Source organism: Aptenodytes patagonicus, chromosome 6, assembly GCF_965638725.1.
Source record: "Aptenodytes patagonicus chromosome 6, bAptPat1.pri.cur, whole genome shotgun sequence".
Taxonomy (NCBI): domain Eukaryota; kingdom Metazoa; phylum Chordata; class Aves; order Sphenisciformes; family Spheniscidae; genus Aptenodytes; species Aptenodytes patagonicus.
The window spans coordinates 46,109,889-46,126,214 of record NC_134954.1 but is presented as its reverse complement, the minus strand read 5'-3'; the positions used below and the strand labels follow the sequence as shown (position 1 = coordinate 46,126,214).

Below are 16,326 nucleotides of genomic sequence, written 5' to 3'. Positions count from 1 at the left end.
ACAGAAAATCGGACAGCTTCCCCGACGTCCACCTTCCTTCCCTAAACTGCCACATTGGGATTTACCAGAAAATATAGGGCCTCAAAAGCTGGTGAAAGGTCATAATCAGGCAACCATCAACACCAGCCTGAAACAAGCTGAAGAGTTGAGCTGGTGCAAGCATGTGGGGACAGACAAGAGGTGTGGCCCTGTCACTTAGATGCAGTCAGATTAGTGAAGATAGAAACTGCCGAAATCCTTCAAAAATACAAAAGGGAAAGGGAAAAGGAAGATGAGGATGGGGTGCTATTCCTACAGAGCAGACCAGAGAGTGATTTCTTTGCATCCTCAACTTTCAAAACTGTGGCTGGTGGCAACAAATAGTCTCTTAAAGTCAGACTCCTAAGGGATTTCATTACAGATGGTACTGTCGTGGTTTAACCTCAGCCAGCAACTAAGCACCACACAGCCGCTCGCTCACTCCCCCCCGGTGGGATGGGGGAGAGAATCGGAAGGGTAAAAGTGAGAAAACTCATGGGTTGAGATAAAGACAGTTTAATAGGTAAAGCAAAAGCCGTGCACGCAAGCAAAGCAAAACAAGGAATTCATTCACTCCTTCCCATCGGCAGGCAGGTGTTCAGCCATCTCCAGGAAAGCAGGGCTCTATCACGCGTAACGGTTACTTGGGAAAACAAACGCCATCACTCCAAACGTCCCCCACTTCCTTCTTCTTCCCCCAGCTTTATATACTGAGCATGACGTCACATGGTATGGAATATCCCTTTGGCCAGTTTGGGTCAGCTGTCCTGGCTGTGCCCCCTCCCAGCTTCTTGTGCACCTCCAGCCTTCTCAGTCGGTAGAGCATGGGAAGCTGAAAAGTCCTTGACTAGTGTAAACACTGTCTAGCAACAACTAAAACATCGGTGTGTTATCAACATTGTTCTCACCCTAAATCCAAAACACAGCACTGTACCAGCTACTAGGAAGGAAATTAACTCTATCCCTGCTGAAACCAGGACAGATACGTAAAGAAAGTCTATTTACAGAGGGGTGCCTTTCTTACAAACCACATTAATCCTTTGGGGCTGACTCTGCAGAAGGACTGGAGCCTGGTTGCATGGCTCTCCATCACTTGGGAGAGCCTGCAGCCTGCAGGGATCTGCCTGGGATCCTCATGTGAAGCTGGAAGCTCAGTGGAGTGCCAGAGGAAAGGAAATGTTTCAGCCCATTGAGCAGGCACCCTCCGCCTGAGCCACTCGAAAGGAAATGCCAAGGAAAGAGCTTCTGTGTTGTTACAGCCAACACCAGAGGGTGCAGGGCATTCACTGAAATAGAAAAGACCCATTTCAACCTGTACTCTGTCTGCTTTTGAACCCAGGAGTCCCGCATCCCAGAAATATGTCCATTAGGCTTGGCTATTACAGATAATAGGGTAGATTATTTTTTTTCCCTGATAGAAAATGTGGCATCCAGGGAAAAAAAAAAAAAAAAGAAAAAAAAAAAGATTTTGTATGAAATGTCTGATTTTCTTAGCAAATTTCAAGATTCTGCTTGAAAATTGAAGTGTTCTAACCAGATATTTTCAACAAAATATTTCCAACTTTGGGGAAGAGAATGCTTTTTTTCCCCCCTGACTGCTTGAAGGCTAGTGATGGCAAATGCAGATCAAGAGCTTCTGCCAGAAAACTCACAGATAAAGGACATTGAGAGGACTGAAATATTACTGTCCTCAAGTTATAAAGTACAGCGAGACTCAGTGACTTGACTAAGATCTCATAGAGGGTCTGTGGCAGAACCTGGAAAATTCTTTTGCGCAATTCTCTTCCAATGCTGCCAAGAGAAGGATGCATATTGCTTGACCATGGTACTGTTAAAAAAAGAAAAAAGAAAGATAAAACCTTGCAGTCATTTTTCCAAAGCATATCTTACTGTCATTTTGTCTGTACTGTTAGTTGACAAATCTTACCTCCTGTGTTCATTGTCCACGGATTATTACCAATTGGCATAGCTAAATCTAACTCCTGCAGGTTCCCTAGAGCATAGTCCTTCCAGACCAACCACTCATTTACAGTAAGACCTGTCTGTTGCTGGGCTCTGCAGCAGAAGGTGTCACTAATTAGCACTTCTCCCCACAGGAGCATCACTCCCCATACTTATGTTTAGTTTAGGATGTGACTTGTAAGTCTTCATATTTGTATTTGTATATTGTGTCTTTGGAACTGTAAGAAACAAGACAAGTCCTTCTGGCCCATGACTGTGAGCTGCCTTTAAGCAAGTGGGGTTTGACCACCAGTGTTTCGTAGCCATTTGCTGGCAAACAGCAGTGAAGCTCCCCAGTGCCACCAGCAGCAGATGGCGGTGCCCTCTGGGGACTGATGCCCACACGCTCACCTTGCCAAAGCCAACCCAAGCTTGGGCTGCCACCAAGTGCTTTCCAAAACTAACCCATGACTACACTGGTACAAAAATGCTGCTGGCCAGGGCTTCTTTACTGGATTCAGAGACGTTGCACAGCCTGTATGCCTAGAGCCAGAGAGGAATGGAGCTGGTTTTGCTGATCTTGGGTATCTTTTGATAAAATTGTTTACCACTACAAGATACAACCAGGTGTATCCCAAAGTTAATTAGCAGGTTTCTGTGGACTGGCTCAGTCCCTCATTAGCTCCTCTTGTTGCAATAACCACCATCAGGCAGGGGAAGATGCCCCTGCACATGGCACCTAGGCAGGGGGATGAGGGGAGATTTTTGCCTCCAGCATTTCCAGCATTCAAGAATCATAGAAGCTGAGAGGAAGACTTTGCCAGAAAAAAAAAGAGATATTTGGCAATAATCATTATCTAGAAGAATGTCTGCTGCTGTCAGCACACTGATCATGCCTGGGCTTACAGCTCCTTGGATCTGTCAGTAGTGACTCACCCACTTTGCACAGTGAAACCACAAATGAAGGTTGTGGGGAAGCAGCACCTTGCCCCCATTGCCATTGCAGAACAGATGTCCTGCAATGAGTGCTTACAGCCCTTTTTAGGAACTATCATTGCACAAGCAAGCCACAAGCACTAAAAGGCCAAGGCTGCAGCAATTTGATCTTTACAAACATTACACGGGCTCTATATTTCACACACCCTCCCAGTTTGCTGACTTCTTTGTGTACCTTTTGTGCTTGTAAAAGAGTGATATGTATGGCTAACAAAAATCACTGCAGAGAGGGTGTATTTTGTCAACCATGTTTTGCAAAGGAAAATTTTAAAGAGAAACATAGTATGGATGTCTCTGTTGAAACTCCCCTCACTTCATGAGTCCATTCTCCTGCACTCCTTTGTTGCTTTCTCTAACCCTTGCCAGATTTTGCTTTATGATGAAGTATGAAAAGAGCCGCATTCTGACTTCTTGCATGTTAGCAGCAGCACAGCATTATCCTACTGAGACAACAGTACTCATGTGTAAACACATGCAAAACTAAAAGATTCTTTTATGCATTGTTGTTTCTCCCCACTAATTTTACTAAGACCCATGCCCCTTCCTTTTCTTTCTCACAGTTAAACACCCAAATCATGCTTCCTTTATTATATAATTAGTATGGCGAAGGATTAATTACTTTTGGTCATTCAGGTTATTGAATAAAAACAAGGGCATCCCAGTTCTGAGTAACAGTGTTCTATATTATCCTTGTTAACATTTTGTCTGTAATACAAAAATAATGACTGAAGAAAGGGCCATCAGTGATCTCATTCCATTTCATGCAAGGAGCTCCTCTCTCTGTTAATTTCTCCTCCATGCTATGTTAATTTGATACAGTCCTCAGGCTCCTAACAAGTTAGCAACACTGCCCTCATTAAGGAAAGTGAAGATATCACGAGGGAACTATAATACTAAACGTACGTGTGTAGCCTCATTTCTTAGAGCATCACATGATGGAAGAGCAAAAACCTACAGTTCTGAGGGGAGTGTGGAAAACACCTCTGTCAGTTGACCTTTCTGGGGAAGCATTTGCAATGCAAGTTGTTACTTACTGATAAACTGCTTATGCTCCAGAAATGCCCTCAAATATTATTCTTTTGTGAGATTCTATTCCAAGCAAAAAACTCTCAGACTTGAACATCTTAGACTGTATGAAAATTGGAAGCAGTCTTAAATGGAACAAACCTGCTCAGAAACAGAGAAAGATGTTCTCAGTGTGTTCCAGACATTATTACAGATGGAAATGCATTGATTTATGACAACTGAAGACCTAGCCATTTGTGTCCCAAATCCCTCTAGCCAAAACTGCCCTTTTTCCAAACTAGCCTGGAACCTACTTCAGACAGAAGGGTCAGGCTCTGAATGGAAAACAAAGCATCCTGAGCTGGTCCTGGGTTCCCTCAGCCTACAACCTGTAGGTATTCATGGTCCTGATAAACTTTGTCTCATTCCCTGTGTCTTCTTTTGGCTTCATCCAGAGCTGGGTTTTCTTGACTAGATGGGATGTCCAGTTATACCATACACAAAAAACACAGCAGAACCCATTGCTTTGATGAGACATGCTGTGCTCACAATTTCCTTCCACATAAATGGCTGGCCAAGGCTGCTTTGTTTTCATTACCACTAAGCTGAGAGGAGACCAATAATGAGAAAAAATAAACTGAGGTTACAATTGGGCATTAGAATTAGCAAACTGGGGTACTCTTAATGAAAATCTTGTCTAAAATGCATTTTATATTTCCGGCATCCTCCTTCCAACGAAACTGGATGATCCTTGCTGGTATAAAATATAAAGGAATAATTTGATGACAACCTGTCACCACTTGCTCCTGTCTGTTAAATCTCACGATGTCTGTTTACGTGCATGGTAGGCATTCATAAAACCAGCTTCTTTTCTGCAAGTTGGCAAACAATATGAGTGTGCTATTCACAAGGCAGGCAGTGGCAAGCAGAAAGAGCAAATGCAGTGCGATGCTCACACCTTTTAATTCACCTCAGTATACTGACCCAAGGTACATCCCATCACTGCTGCGCTCTGTTGTGTGGGAATGCCTCAAATGAAGGCAATGTAATTTAGGAAGAGGTGGTTAGGATTGCATAGTACCAACTGCAATGGAAAATCCCTAGAGGAGGGAGAGCATTTGCGAAAATGATGGAAATTTATTGTACTAACAAAGATGTAAGTAAGTGGGTTTAGCAGTGGGAAAGAGGAAATGGGTAGGTCACAGACGGACTAATAATGCCATTTTTCCTAACTTTAGCTTCTTCTGCATGAGTGTCTAAAAGAGACAGCCCTTGTTTTGAAAATACAAACTCCTCCTGTTCTCAAACACCCATACAGCTTTACCTGGGAGAGGGCTGAGGAGGAAAAGGATTACCGATGAATGTTACTTAGCTCTGATTAGTGAGGCAACAGGGCAGAAGAAGGGCTAAAACTAATGAGGGAGATACTGAGCACAAGCATAACCAGGCAGCAAGGAACACACAGCACACTCTGTGATAATTAGGTGTAAAAGTCTATTTGCCAGAGTCACATAACAGAAGTTTCCATCCTGAGATTGCAGTACAGGTTTTTATGTCATTTACTGCTAGTGCCAGGGCAGGTCAATCAACTGATTGTAGCAAGGATCCCCCATCCACTGCCATCATCTAACACACAAAAAGTAAGTTTGTATTTCATGTCTGTGTTTCTAGTTTCTAAACACAAGACAGAAACACATGAATCTATGAGAAAGGCTACTTTACTCCAAATTCTCTCTTCTCACTTCAGTCACTGTTTCTGCATATTCTTTAGATTTGCATGTTGCAACTTTTTTTCTTTCCCCAAGCTACCTAGTTATAAGCAAATGAAGGGGTTTTTTAATTTGGTTTTGGGGGTCTTATGCTTTAGCTTCTACTTGAAAAATGAACCTTCCTTGGGATAAGCAATGTCCCTTGTGGTCAAACACTTGTGATATTGGAACTGTTTCTGAATTCGTTGTTGTTTGCTTCACCTGTTACCTGTGACATTGACCTGAACCAATTGTGGTGTGATTTTGAAAACACTTAAAGGGATCATTACCTAGAGGTAAAAATCTGGGAAATCCAGCTCTGTGTCAAACAGTTGACTAGGAAATATTATAAAAGGGTCATGCTCAGGGGTGACAAACCATCCCATACGAGCAGAATATAATTCTATTGGAGAAATGATTGCACAAGAGTGCAGACAAAATGCATTACTTGGCACTGCTCCCATCTTGGAGGCAGGTATCAAGCTACTTGTGCATGAAGAAATCTATCCAGCTGTCTTTTGTCTGCTACTTACAGAATCCCATTAATTTCATAAACTTGTTAGTGCCTTAAATCCCCAAAACGTTATCCAAGGATATTCTTAGCATCTGAGCAACCAGGAATCAATAATAGTCTTGGGAAGGGGCAAGAAAGGGAATAAGGGTTAATAGCAATTATTCATGGAAAGCAATCTAAACCATTTTTTAATTTAATTTGGAGTGCCAAATATAAAGGATTCTTGAATGCTAAGGCCATTTTCATCATGCTGATCCTGTGTCTTATTGAGTAGGACCAGAGTATTACTCATTTTTTGTGACCCTGAATTATCAAGGACATGCTGGGCAAACAGCCAAGGTAATACAAGCTCAATAATAATAATCTATACTTAAAGTTAACATGATGGCTATTACATGACGGCTGTGCCAATTGGAGGAAGGTTAGACCTTCCAGCTCTGGTAACTGCTTGACTTAGCACTTTTTTTAGTGCATGAGAAACGTTATAAAATAAAGCATATATCTTACAAGTGGGAGAAAAGTCATGCAATGTAAGCAGCAAAGAAATGGGAAGAGGTAGCAGAATGATGGGGGTGGAGAAGCAGTGAATCCAAAAGCAGTTTGGACATGTTTTTTAGGAAAAAAGGCAGTAAAACTCCCCTGGCTCCATCTGCACATAGGACTGTCATTGTGTGTGCCAGGAGAACAGATCAAGAGATTGATAGGAGCCCTGTTCTATTTAAAGGACATGGAAATGTGCGGAATCAAAGAAGTTAGAAATGACAGAAAAGGCCAATGAAAGACTATCTATCTCCTAGGATTGCTCTCTGGGGTACATTTCTGGGGGTGGTTGTCTAGTTGAGTCATTAAAGTCTCAAGTTCTCCTCTTCTGTGTCCCCTTCAAACTGTGGAGTTGTACTTTTACCTTCAATTTTCAACCTTTTCCAATATGTATGACTCTGTTCAGAACAGGAAATATATATTTCAAATATATATGTATTTTTTTATATAAATACTTGTTTCATTTAGCAAGTCTTACTTGCCTTAGTTAAGGCATCCTTCTGTGGATCCCATGGACTCTCAAGGATCCAGAGACAGCCACCAGCTTCACCCATTAATTATCTATCTTGTGACCCACAGTGTCCCAGGGACTGAAAAAGAGTAAGTTCCAGAAATTGTCACTTCCTTTAGACTCTATGGATAAGATAGTTGTGAAGCTTTTTTTCAGCTGTAACGTGTGGGTTTTGTCCAGGTTACCAGGAATCTGATGTTGTATCTATTGTATGCTTTCTTTATAATATCAGCAGGAGATTGAGCTCTTTGACTATCTTCCAAGGAAAATCAGGAACTCCAGCTGAGTTCTCTAGTCTAAGATAGCTGTTGAGACAAAGCTTGTTCTAACCCTACACCTATTCCATGGTCAGGATCACTCAAATTAGGCGGTCTGTTCAGTCCCACTGATCTAGCTATGCTATTCTTCAGTCCTCTGCCAGGTGAAGGTCCTCTCAGAGGAGCTATGTTGATACAAAAGTGACCAGGAAAGAATAAGTTATTTATTTTCTGAATAGGTTAAAATGGCACTTTTCCATACTGTAAACTTTCAGGGATAGACACCATTTATTTCACCTCCCTGTACAATCAAATACAACTATTTTGGAGTTCTATGTTTTTGAACAGCAAAAATATCACCTTTTATGTGACTATAGTACTTGAGAAACTACTCAACAACGTACCTGTGAACTGTGGGGACGGAAAACCAGCTTGCATAAGGGTACCTAGCAAGATGGACTGCAGAACACAGAATGGGCCTGGATCTTTGCAGTCTCAGTTGGTGACCTACTCACAATCCTGTAGCATTCAAACTGAGCCACAGAGCTTTAAAATGAAAAAAGGCTTCAAAGGAAAAGAAATTGTTTCTAAACACAGGTCTACTTTAAAAACACATAGCATCCTAGAGCTAATCAGTATTTTTTGCCTATCACATTTCTCTTACATGGTATTTTTAGTAATGTAGTGCAAATTTCTCATTTTCTTTTCTACAGAAAAACCACGAAAAGCATTTGATAGTATGTTTAACAGGTATTCTAGTGAAATACACCCTGCTTAAAGGTGACATTTTTTTGAGAGAGACCTTCGATTTCTATATGAAGTGCAGCAGGCTTTGCTTAGAGGACTAAACACAAATGTTGACATGGTGCTATAGTACTCTGTGAAATTACTGACTCCCCCTCTTCCTCAGCTTCAAAACACGCAGACACTTTAGAGAAACTCACCAGGAACGTTAATACGATGATGTGTCAGGAGCAGACTGCAGCGAGCGGGTGAGGAGTTCTGTCCTCACAGAAAGCCGGAGTGTCTCAGAGGGCTCTTCACTAAAGAACAGCAGCGTTTTCCAAACACAAGAGCTTAAAGGGAAATCATCCTCTTTGTTGAGCAGTCATTTTTTCTAGATGAAAAGGAAGAGAATTTGCAAAACCACAATGTACCTCCAAGATGTAAATACATATATTATTTAATACATTTTAGGAGAAAAGATAGTTGACTGTAATTTAAATGGCAATGTTAAACTTGCTGTACAGACTATTCCAAATTTAAGCTTGAAATTAGTCCAGCACCACTTGAAATTACACCAGCAATGTCTCAGAAATTTCTAAGGTTTCTGTCACCATGGTAGCTAAGTGGCAATGGGCTTAATCCTGCACTCACTGAGTCCATCATCAAACTTCTCCTGGCCTTAGCAATGCTGGATCTGACCCTGTAAATCCTAACGTGCTTGAGACCAGAGCTTGATTTCTAAAACCTTTTTACCCAGTTTCCCACGGCAACTTGGGCTGGGAATTCTGTGGAAACCATTCACTTGAAAGATGTCTGGGGGAGATTTCTTTCATTCAGCAACAAATCCCTGACTGATTAAAAGAACTATGTTGACAGCCCAACAGGAAGCCATGCCATCCACTCCTTGGGCAGCAGGCACTTTTGGCAACATGTGCCAATTTAGAAGACAGGGAACAGTAAGGGAGGGGAATCAGGAGTCAGACAAGGTCCCTGGAAACTTCCAAGCTGTTTAAAAGAAGGGAATTGTTGTCTCGGTTAAATGCAGTTCCCAGTCTCTCACAGCCAAATAGACAAATTAACCATTATACTAAAACATTTCTATTGTCCTCAGTGGATGGTGGTAAAACGTAATGATTAGATAATATGTGGGAGTATACACAATAGCTCCTCAACAAAATCACCAGCTCTGTGGGATAAAGACACCTCTAAAAACCCAGGTCCATAGACATACAGATTTGGGCTTTAATCACCTTGTGGTTTTATCCTCTTTTCCTGAAGAAATAAGGCCTGAGAGATCATACTGTCTATCTCTCAGCCTCTCCTTAATAACTCATGAACCAGCTGGCTGCCTTCAGCCAAACTGGCAATGTGAAAGAGGTCACAAAAGTAAGAATTTCCTACAAGCTCTGTAAAAAAAGGTGGCTGCATGGAGTACAGACCCCACCTTAGTGTCTTTAAGAGGGAAAGGGGTGTGCGATGAGGTCAGTAATTAGGTCTTGTTTGAAAAGAGCAGGGGGGGCCTCTCCAAGAGGAGGGTGGAAGAAATTGAGGGTGGTTTTTGGCACACTTATGACGGAAATTGAGGAGAAGTGGGTTACAGACTGTGTGTGGGCGGGGACAAAATTTCAGAGGAAACTAGACTTCATTAATTCTGCTGCTTGGTTGTATTATTGTTTTCTGTGAAAATGATGAGGATTATTCGACATACATAGGTGACTCAATTGTATTACCAACATGAAAAGGCCTGAACCAAACCACAAGAGGATGATGAGAAAAGAAGCTCGAATGCTGAGAAGCCATGTAATATGTAGTCATACACAATAAGAGCCAATATCAACATATAACTTACACTGCATGTTAATTAATGTATGTGCTGAAAGCCCTCGAAAATAGGAAAGAACCTGCAGGGCATTTAGAGCAAGGGTGGCACCCACATAGATCGGTGTGTGTTTTTGGACATACCTGAGTTCAGCCAAAGGTTGTTCTGAGAGTTCTTTGATCCTTTGGGAAGTTGGACAAATCAAAACACCTTATTATTGCACTGCAGCTTCCTGTGGAAGTGTTAACTCAGAACTGACCATTGCACCCTCTAGAAACACACTTGAACAACTTTCTGTTTTGTAGGAACATGCTTAGAGCATCAGCATAAATGCTTAGAGATAAAGCATGTGTCAGCCCTAAAAAAAAACAACCTTCAGATAGAAGAGATCTCAGATGAGGTCTGTGTAGAGAAATGAGGAAGCTATAAGCTATGCAGGAGCTGCCCTTATGGAAGTAACTAAAGAATCAGATTCTGCTCCCATTCGTGGCTTGTAAAGCAAGAGCAAGCCTATAGAAATGCCAGGCTTTTTTCCTATTTAAAGCCAATCTGGGAACAAAATCTGGTTTCTATGTGAATTTAGCTCCTGCTGAAAAGAGGACTGTCTCGCTCTTCAATTGTTAAAATACTGCTTTTTTAAAAGGAAGCAGAAGGCAAGGCAAGGAAGGAGTTTTGCTCTACAATTGGGAAGACCCATTAAGCACATACCCTGCATCTTCATCAGGTGACAGGATGATAATCTTGAACAACTTTTTCTGTTGAGTAAGTGTCACAAGGCTCAAGGGGACTGCTAATGCCCTTTCCTACAATGACTTAGGCTGGGATTTCCCCTAGTTTTGTTATTAGCCTAGTTGCTATTTTTCCTCCTACCTATTTTGTTGCTTAGGAGACTGCTAGTCATGAAACCCCACCCCCACAAACAAAACAAAATAAAAAAAAACAAGGCCCAGTCCTGCCACTGTGATCCCAAGTTATGGAATGCTGAGTGCTCTTGCCTCCTGGGATCTGCCCGCACAGAAGGAACATACTTTGTTAGTATAAAGAGTTGCCAGGGAAGTAATTTTCCAGGCACAGCCACTGTTTGCTCTCCAAAAGCCAGGCAGTATAGACTTATTTTTTATGTTTTTGAGGCAGTAACAGAAGTTTCTCCAGCAGAACAATATAACTGGGCAATGATTTATGGGGCAGAGGGTTGGTTATATGACAGAGTCATAGGACAGAGCAGCAATTTCCCTGTCATTACATCAGGACTGTGCAGTCCTATAATAATTATACTTACATCCTTGTGTAAATATAGGAACAAATTCAGGGACTCCTTTTCCTGGGAAGGCTCTGTCAAGCCTATTTGTACACATTCTAGTCCAGTATGAATATGGTGCCCCATAATAACTGCTGGCTCTTCTGTCCCATTTTCATCAGGAGATCTCAATCTGCTTCATAAATCTGGTCACCATAATTTCTTCTTTTCCCCTTACATTTTTATCCTCCTTCCCCACCTTTCATTTTATGGTGAAACTGCAGCCAAGAGAACAGGTCAACAATAAGAGGTGCTGAAAATTCCTGGACCCTGGTCCGGTCCCCTAATGGATGGATATCACTCTAAAGAGAAACCAATGTAAAATGCTGTAAAACACTTCACACAGGCTAGAAAATGAGTCCTGCATTACAAGCCCTGTCTCTTGTTATTTTCTGGCCTTTCAAAAGGACCAGATACATCATTTCTTGATGTGGGGTTGAAGCTCTTTAGATTTCATCCCTCTTGAAAATTCTGGTGCTTATTTTTAGGATCTCAACCACAGGTTTAAGAACTTAATGTCAAGCTCCTGTGCTCGATATGCTGAATGTGTGGGTTTCTGGCACATGTATTTAAAAAGAGACGTGTTGCAAATTGGCTTCCTAGGGCCTGAGGACTTTGGAAAAAGACTTATTAAAAGATATGCAGCATTAGAAAGCAGCACACCTTCAAAAACTGCTGCTGTACAAGATGACTCATAAGGTGATACCACCGATATTGCTAGTAACACCAGAGGAAAATTATGTCCTAGATCAAAAACACTCAGATGTTGCAGACTTGTTCCTGGGGAAGACATATGACACATTTTACCAGGCTTGTTTCCTCAGCTGAATAAAGTGACTGAGAGTAGATAATACCAGCATATTCAATGCCAGTTGTAGGCAATGAGGGGATAAGTTCTCATGTCTTGATCTTGCTCTTATTTGTAGACGCTGACACATCTCCCTTGGACTTTAGGAAAGTAGGACTGACACCGATATAGCTGTCCTTATTTTCCTGCTTTCTCCTCCAATTGGTTGCTCCTATCTCTTGCTACCTGTAACTGGTCTTTTTAGATTCCCTCTCCATGAAGTTTGTTCATGTCTTCTTATCTGTTTGCCTCAGCCATCGGAGCAGTCTATGTAGCTCTTCACCTTTACGTAACATTTGCTTACTGTCCAGCAGTATCTTTGGAAGAGCTGGCACTTTCATTGATCTATCTATCTGAAGCATGTACAAAATGATAAACTGTTAATGCCCTTTCAAAATTACTGCCCTCCCACGGCTAAGGACATAAGATGGGTTGTATGTGAACCAAAATATATGATCAAGAAAGAACAAAGAGACAGAGGCACTTTCCCACAAGGAGAAAGGTGGTGAAGTTACATTCAAAAGATAGTAATATGTGTTCCATCATGGAGTGACAACCTAGGGTTGAAGACTCCCAGGGAGGGTGGGAATATGCATCATGGGGTCATGACCAGCCCACCCTTCCTTTATTGTTAAGGTGGGAGGATTTATGTATTAACTTCTATTTCTGTAGCTCTTAAGACCAATACCAAGAGGTCAGGGCCATGCTGGACAAGGTATGATAGTGACATTTAAAACAAAGACAGCACCTCTTCCACAGTGCGCATACCTTGCGCAAGGAGAGAGTGACACATAACAGGGAGACAAATGGGGGCCAAAGCAGGAGCCAAGCCAGGGGCACTAGAGCAGGCTTGCTGCTCAGTCACAGGCAGAGGCAAACATCCTGATTGATGTCTGCTGCAAGCAGACTGGGTCATGCTGGCTGAGGGTGTGAAGAGGATCTCATTTTCAGTGCCATCCTGCTTCTGCTACAGACAGCAGTAATAGCACAATTCAGCTTATTTGAGTTCAGGAGCCCACAGACAACTGCCTGAAGCCTCCAGTACAAGCCCCTTGCCTCCATCAAGGGGAGGGCACCTCCATCAAGTACGGGTGCTTTAATCCCCCATCATTTCAATACACGCGAGAACAACTGAGTCAGATTTGAAAGTCAGGTCTTCTGGTTCCAGCTCCTGGACTTTGAGCTCTCGTCTGTTACCTCCCTCAGTTGGGAACTGCTCAGCTCAGCTGGGAACACTTCACATTCATTTTCTCCACTGATTTCCTTTGTAAACCTGTTGTGCCTCATCTCTTTAGATAATAAGCTCTTCAGTATCCTCATTATAGTCTGTACATACAGCGCCAAGCATGACATGGCACCAGATCCCTGCTTGGAGTGTCCATACTTTACTAAAATCCAAATGGAGTCATAGGAAGGGCAGAGCAAAGAGAAACAACTCCAAGAGGTTATAGGGAGCATAAAAAGGGTCAAATTTACCAGTGTCCCATTAGCTTCTGCCATGAGGAAAGGGGCAACAGCATCTGCAGCAGCAGCTACCAGGAATGTCCTTGGTGAGGGAGGGGAGACGGTAATTGTGGCTGTTGGTAAACTGCAGGGACAAGGATATCTCACAGCAACATGCTTTTTCTATTCACTTTAGCTTCTCTTTTGACAGCTTCTAGCTTTTTTCCTTTTATTTTAATCAAATAGAAGCAGTCGGAACTGGGGCCACTTCTGAGCACCAGATGCTTTGTTTTGGAAAGCTAGGGAAATACAGTGTCACCTCCATCTTGTCTGAAAGGGATAAAAGATGTCACAGACCTTACATAGGCTCCTGCATCCTTGTGGATTGTTATTGCAGGGTTAAGCCCTATGTTTTAAAAATGGAGGAAAACTTGTATTAAAAGTGCCTAGGGGCTTTTGAACTGGTTTATAAAAATAGCTGCCTGAAGAAGAAAAAGAAGAGAAAAAGAAATCTGAAAAACAAATTCAACACCAGTTTCTAGTGTGCCCATCTATTTCAACTAGTGTGATATTAATAGAACACACAACAGCAGGGAGTGGGAAAATAAACATATTTTCACTCACATAAAGAGACTGCCTAAATGACTCACAAATGCAAAAATAAATAAATGGCTCCCCATGATAATCTGAAACTATATTATATCCACGGAAACAACTCAGCTTCTTAACTGTAACCTAACGTGTTAAATTCACTCAGTTTTATTTGAGGCCATAGACAGATTGAGTGATCAATCTCTATTACCCTGAGCTTTTTTTTATCCCATCCTTACAGTGCCATTTTTCTTCCCACTAGACATTTCAGTTCATTTCCCTGAGCCTTCTTCAGCTTAATAGCTGAATTTCAGACTTACGGGAAAAAAAAAATGGTTCTCAAACTTCCAGAGGGAAGTGAGCAAGTAAGTGTGTGTTGTGCATGGGAGGGGGAAATATAGCAAAAAAAGAAAAGAAAAAAGAAAAAAGGCAATTGTTAGCATTGCATGTGCTGCACTTAGTGGATAAAAGTTACGTATTCTAGTTTCATAACGGAGATGTTCAGGGTCAAAGAGGTGCTGTCTTCAGATGCTGTAAAATCAAGAGGCAGGGCGTTTTTTGTCCTGTAGAATTGGCAAACAGGTATTCCCCTAGAGAAATGGAATGAGGACATAGCAATTAACTCTCCCGTTCCTGCAATCGGAGTGCTAATCACATCCTTAGCAACTGCATGGTCACTATGGTACTGACACCATCTTTTGCTCAAATCCTTTCTGATTCATTCTCCTGGTAACTTTGGTGATGGTCAGAGCAGAGGTTACGTACACTTGCTGACACTGTGCTGAATGGTTCCATCAATCTCCATTCGGCAATATTGGACTCTTGCAAATGAAAATCAGCTGGGAGGCTAGAAAGGAAGCCTGTAAGTGTCCAAAGAATCTATGCTGTTTGCTTTTCAGAAACACTGTGCAAATGACAAACACAATGCTTCAGTACAGCCTCTCTGCTCTAATAGTCTTAAATGTGAGGCTAATGAACTTTAGCTTTCAACTCCATTGAACCTCATTATACTGTAAATACCCTTTGTGTAACATCTTCCTGTGACTCAGCTGCCAAAAACAATAATGAAGCTATCAGAAAAGAAGGAAAAGAAAAAGCTATGGTCTTAAAAACAAGCCAATCAGATTCATCTTTCCACAGCAAATATTTGTTCTGGGAGAAGCAGTGACAAATTATGGAGACTGTAATGGAAAAATGCTAGATGTTGAGACATTTGTGAATGCTAACAGAATCAGAAAACAGCATACACAAAATAGACTAACGATCTGTCCCTGATGGAGTCGCTTAGAGTGGTCGCTGAATCTCTCCTGTAAGAAGTTCTATCCCATGCATTGCAGACACAAACAACTGGAACCAGCTTTCATTCACTGAACGTTTGGGGTTCGAGTCACTAACCTCCTCTAACTGCTTTGAGTGCTCCAGCGACACAGAAGAGCTGGAACTCCAGTCCTCACTGTGTGAAGAGGGACTGCTGACTCCCTTGCCTCGCTGGTGGTATAAAGTGGCAAAGGAGAACTTACTCAAGACTCCAGCCCTTCCTCTTCAAATCTCAATGTTTTGGTACACAGGAAAGCTAACCTTAGCATCAGTCAAGCAGAGAGAAGGAAACAAGTGTTTGCAGGAAGAAGACAGATGTCATGTAATCAAAGTATACAAAGTCTATGTCAGGACACCATGCCATTAATGGCAACAGGAGGAAACATTCCCTGGGAGCATATTTTCAATATCTCCTCAGCTGCAGGATTACATCCTCTGATAAAGCCAGTACTGATTGTTTTTGGAGGCAGAACAGGTGGATGCTGTGTGGACCTAGGGTGACAAACATCTATTTTCACATGTGGGAGATAATGTTAAAATGGAAGGTATGGATACTGGGAGGTAGTCAACTGGAGTGGGAGTTTCAAGTGGTACCAACTGAGAAGCAGATAAATGCATACCTTCAGAAAGATTCGCAGAGTGGATATTTTCAATAATGTCACCATTTATTATATACTTCTAATTGGAGGACCTCAGTTCTCCATTTTCCTAATTGATTCCTGTAACAAAGATGCCCTGAGTGCTGTATACTGCTCA

At 41.9% G+C, this 16,326-nt stretch overlaps 1 protein-coding gene across 1 annotated transcript in view; it reads right to left on the bottom strand.

The window, feature by feature from the left end:
- Positions 1-8,935, bottom strand: part of MDH1B (malate dehydrogenase 1B) — a 60,926-nt gene extending 51,991 nt beyond the window's left edge. The window contains exons 1-2 of the mRNA XM_076342405.1: positions 8,908-8,935; positions 8,475-8,647 (exon numbers count right to left, since the gene is read on the bottom strand). The gene's annotated coding sequence lies outside the window, so the exon portion shown is untranslated. The remainder of the gene's footprint in view (positions 1-8,474; positions 8,648-8,907) is intronic.
- Positions 8,936-16,326: the final 7,391 nt, after the last annotated feature.